The 5349-nt window shown below is 37.8% G+C and overlaps 1 pseudogene; it reads left to right on the top strand.

Moving 5' to 3' along the window:
- The first annotated feature begins 4246 nt into the window (after positions 1-4246).
- LOC116875560 overlaps positions 4247-5349 on the top strand; it is an 8225-nt pseudogene continuing 7122 nt past the window's right edge.

The raw sequence follows: 5349 nt of genomic DNA, 5'->3' as shown, positions 1-5349 counted from the left end.
ATTTTTAAAATTAGAAATCAGGGGCACCTGGGTGGTTCAGTGGGTTAAAGCCTCTGCCTTCAGCTCAGGTCAAGATCTCAGGGTCCTGGGATTGAGCCCCGCATCAGTCTCTCTGTTCAGCAGGGAGCCTGATTCCTCCTCTCTCTCTGCCTGCCTCTCTGCCTACTTGTGATCTCTGTCTGTCAAATAAATAAATAAAATCTTTAAAAAAATAAAAAAAAATAAAATTAGAAATCAGTTTTTCTAATTCTTTATTCACAATAATTTCCTGTTTTAAAATTTAAGTAGCTATCAGCCTAATACTGGATAATATTAGCTTCTAATACTACCCAATGGCCTTGTAAGTGTTCTTATTTTAGTATTTCCATATATATATATGGAAATTATTGTGAATAAAGAATTAGAAAAACTGATTTCTAATTTTATTTATTCTAAATATACACCCTGCCTCTAGATTAATCAGAATAAATCTGAGTGTTGACCTTGCCAATTTTTGCTTGCAAATATCACTGGCCTTCTACAAAGCTATGAGAAAATTATTTTAAAATACTTTTCAGATACTGTCATTATAAAAAGTTATATCTACTTCATTCTTCTTCTTCCTCTAGATATCTTCTCAGATCTTAAATTTATAAGTAGTTGAGATATTTGTTGGTTGACTAAGTTGTTAGTTGCAAACTAGTAGAATTATAATAACTCATCAAAATGTCAATAATTTGCCCTTCATTATGAAAAAGTTAACTAATCAAAGAAGTGTTAATTAAAAGACAATCAAAAAGCTTATATAAGAATAATAAAACAGAAATAAAACACATTAAAACAAGGCTTTATTCAAATAAGCATATTCACTGTAAGGGTGTCTATGTTGCTCCTCAGCTTAAGCAACTGACTCTTGATTTTGGCTCAGGTCGTGATTCCAGGGTTGTGAGACCAAGCACCATGTTGGGCTGAACATAGAGCCTGCTTAGGATTATCTCTCTCCCTCTCCTTCTGTCCATCCTTTCCTATTCTCTCTCCCTAAAAACAAAAAATAAAAAAAAACAAGCAAACAAACAAACAAACAAAAGGCCCTGTTAAACTTGAGACGACTTAGGCAATACTGGCATTGCCAGTTGTATGCTTTGTAAATACTAATTTGATTACCAACCATGTAACAAAATCCTGGATAATATTAGCTTCTAATACTACCCAATGGCCTTGTAAGTGTTCTTATTTTAGTATTTCCATATATATATATATATATATATGTATTTATTTCCATATATATATATATGGAAATTATTGTGAATAAAGAATTAGAAAAACTGATTTGTAATTTTATTTATTCTAAATATATACCCTGCCTCTAGATTAATCAGAATAAATCTGAGTGTTGACCTTGCCAATTTTTGCTTGCAAATTTCACTGGCCTTCTACAAAGCTATGAGAAAATTATTTTAATGTACACAATAGTAGATAAATCAAATTTTTAAAAATGTAGATAATTAATCCTCATAATCTACTGATGAAGTAAATTCACTAACTATAGTGTGTTATGTAGAAAAACTGCATGAGGATAAAAATAGGTATAATAAATTAAATAGCTATAAGGATAAAGAAATCATGGCATGTGTTAAAATTAAAAAAATTAATTTTGGAAAAAAATTCTAATAGCAAAATATAAATATTAGAATGGAGAGTCAATTGTTTGAAATATTAGAATGGTAGGAAAAATATTTTTTTTTTCTTTTCAATGTAACAGAATTCATTCTTTATGCACCACACCCAGTGCTCCATGCAATACGTGCCCTCCTTAATACCCACCAACTGGCTCTCCCAACCTCCCACCCCTGCCCCTTCAAAATCCTCAGATTGTTTTTCAGAGTCCATAGCCCCTCATTACATCTCCCCTTCCAATTTCCCTCAACTCCCTTCTCCTCTTCATCTCCCCATGTCCTCCATGTTATTTGTTATGCTCCACAAATAAGTGAAACCATATGATAATTGACTCTCTCTGCTTGACTTATTTCACTCAACATAATCTCTTCCAGTCCCACCCATGTCACTACAAAAGTTGGGTATTCATCCTTTCTGATGGAGGCATAATACTCCATAGTGTATATGGACCACATCTTCCTTATCCATTCATCCATTGGAGGGCATCTTGGTTCTTTCCATAGTTTGGTGACCGTGGCCATTGCTGCTATAAACATTGGGGTACAGATGGCCCTTCTTTTCACTACATCTGTATCTTTGGGGTAAATACCCAGTAGCACAATTGCAGGGTCATAAGGAAGCTCCATTTTTAATTTCTTGAGGAATCTCCACACTATTTTCCAAAGAAGCTGCACCAACTTGCATTCCCACCAACAGAGTAAGAGGGTTCCCCTTTCTCCACATCCTCTCCAACACACGTTGTCTCCCATCTTGCTAATTTTGGCGATTCTAAGTGGTGTAAGGTGGTATCTCAATGTGGTTTTAATTTGAATCTCCCTGATGGCTAGTGATGATGAACATTTTTTCATGTGTCTGATAGCCATTTGTATGTCTTCATTGGAGAAGCGTCTGTTGATATTTTCTGCCCATTTTTTGATATGATTATCTGTTTTGTGTGTGTTGAGCTTAAGAAGTTCTTTGTAGATCCTGGATATCAACCTTTTGTCTGTACTGTCATCTGTGAATATCTTCTCCCATTCTGTGGGTTGCCTTCTTGTTTTGTTGACTGTTTCCTTTGCTGTGCAGAGGCTTTTGATCTTGATGAAGTCCCAAAAATTCATTTTTGCTTTTGTTTCCTTTGCCTTTGGAGACATATCTTGAAAGAAGTTGCTGTGGTTGATATTGAAGAGGTTACTACCTATGTTCTCCTCCAGGATTCTTATGGATTCCTGTCTTACATTGAGGTCTTTTATCCATTTTGAGTTTATCTTTGTGTATGGTGTAAGAGAATGGTTGAGTTTCATTCTTCTACATATAGCTGTCCAATTTCCCCAGCACCATTTATTGAAGAGACTTTTTTCCACTGTATATTTTTTCCTGCTTTGTCGAAGATTATTTGACCATAGAGTTGAGGGTCCCTATCTGGGCTCTCTACTCTCTTCCACTGGTCTATGTGTCTGTTTTTATGCCAGTACCATGCTGTCTTGGTGATCACAGCTTTGTAGTAAAGCTTGAAATCAGGTAACATGATGCCATCAGTTTTATTTTTGTTTTTCAAAATTTCCTTAGCAATTCGGGGTCTCTTCTGATTCCATACAAATTTTAGGATTATTTGCTCCAGGTTTTTGAAAAATACCAGTGGAATTTTTATCAGAATGGCATTAAAAGTATAGATTGTTCTAGACAGTATAGACATTTTAACAATGTTTATTCTTCCTATCCAAGAGCATGAAATGGTCTTCTGCATCTTTTCTAAATTTTTATGTCTCTTAAAATATTTTCTTACCCAGGTGTCTTATGGTTCTGGGTAAGAAAATATTTTAAGAGACATAAAAATTTAGAAAAGATGCAATTTCATGAAATTACAATGCTGTGATAAATTAATTCTTGTAAATTGTTGCCACTAATCAACTCTTTGCTTTTAATTATAAAGTTCCCTAAAATAATAAATGTTTAAATTAACAACTGAGTCCTTAATATCCATCCTAATAGCTTTGATTTTCAAGTTTGAGGAATTTCACATTGAATAAATGAACCCAAGAAATAACAGAAGCAACCTTATTTTTTTCACCTTTCTACTCATTTCAACATGCTCTGTGAAGCTCGATGTCTAATTCCTCATGACTTGGATGAGACCCAAGACAGACTTCATTACTTATATCTTTACTCAGAAAATGACAATCCTCTATTCACTTCAAGTCAAAAAAAATTATAATTGTCATTAAACATGCAGTCCCATTAAAGAGTCAAAATTCTTCACTTTATTTAAAACTGATATATGTCTTTTTCTTTTTTTTTCCTTTCTTTTTTTATGTCTTTTTCTGTAGTCAGAACTAACTCTAGAAACCTTTAATGAAAATAAGGAGTCTGGTTGACTTTTTCATTTTTCTGCTTTGTATTTCTATCTCTTTCCTATGCTAAACGTTTATCATAACCCCTTACATCAAAGCAGGATAAGGAAGAAAGATTAAAGAATCAAGGTATGTCTTACCTTATTGGTTCTGTGATTAGTTTGAGCTTGTCAGAGATTGGAAAATTATTGTCTTCTGGGATTCCTTTAGAGGCCTTTGAGAATCCCCTTTATCACACCTCTTTGGGTAGCTGGTTCTTCTCTTGGGGTATAAATGAATAAGCCCAATTTATTTCTGCTGAATTCTCCTTACCTTTTCAGGCAGCTGTCATCTAAAAAAAAAAAAAAAAAAAAAGCCAGAGTGATTCTCTCATCCAGTGTGATGATATTACAGAACTTTGTCCTATTATAAATGGATTTGTAGGGGGGAGGAGTCAAGATGGCGGAGAAGTAGCAGCTGAGACTACTTCAGGTTGCGGGAGATCAGCTAGATAGCTTATCTAAAGATTGCAAACACCTACAAATCCAACGGGAGATCGAAGAGAAGAAGAACAGCAATTTTAGAAACAGAAAATCAACCACTTGCTAAAGGTAGGACTGGCGGAGAAGTGAATCCAAAGGGACGGGAAGACAGACCCCGGGGGGAGGGGCCGGCTCCCGGCAAGCGGCGGAGCAACGGAGCACAAAATCGGGACTTTTAAAAGTCTGTTCCGCTGAGGGACATCGCTCCAGAGGCTTAACTGGGGTGAAGCCCACGCGGGGCCAGTGTGGCCTCAGGTCCCGCAGGGTCACAGAAGGATCGGGGTGTCTGAGTGTCGCAGAGCTCGCAGGTATTAGAACAGGGAAGCCGGCTACAGAGACGGAGCCGAGGAGTGAGCTCACAGCTCGGGCTTACCTTGAACCGGTCGCAGGCTTGGTGAGCTCGGAGCGCGGCCGGAGGCCAGGCAGACGGGAGTAATTGGACGCTGTTCTCTGAGGGCGCACTGAGGAGTGGGGCCCCGGGCTCTCGGCTCCTCCGGGCCGGAGACTGGGCGGCCGCCATCTTCCTTCCCGTCCTCCGGACTCTACGGAAAGCGCTCAGGGAACAAAAGCTCCCGAAAGCAAACCCGAGCGGATTACTCAGCCCGGCCCCTGGTAAGGGCGGTGCGACTCCGCCTGGGGCAAAGACACTTGAAAATCACTACAACAGGCCCCTCCCCCAGAAGATCAACAAGAAACCCAGCCAGGACCAAGTTCACTTACGAGGAGTGCAGTTTCAATACCAAGGAGAGCAGCGGAATTCCAGAGGAGGAGAAAGCAAAGCACGGAACTCATGGCTTTCTCCCCATGATTCTTTAGCCTTGCAGTTAATTTAATTTTTTTTT

The sequence above is a fragment of the Lontra canadensis genome, unplaced genomic scaffold, assembly GCF_010015895.1.
Source record: "Lontra canadensis isolate GAN:19392208 unplaced genomic scaffold, GSC_riverotter_1.0 scaffold1, whole genome shotgun sequence".
Classification (NCBI taxonomy): domain Eukaryota; kingdom Metazoa; phylum Chordata; class Mammalia; order Carnivora; family Mustelidae; genus Lontra; species Lontra canadensis.
The sequence above is the reverse complement of the archived record's forward strand: the minus strand, read 5'-3'. Positions and strand labels throughout refer to the sequence as shown.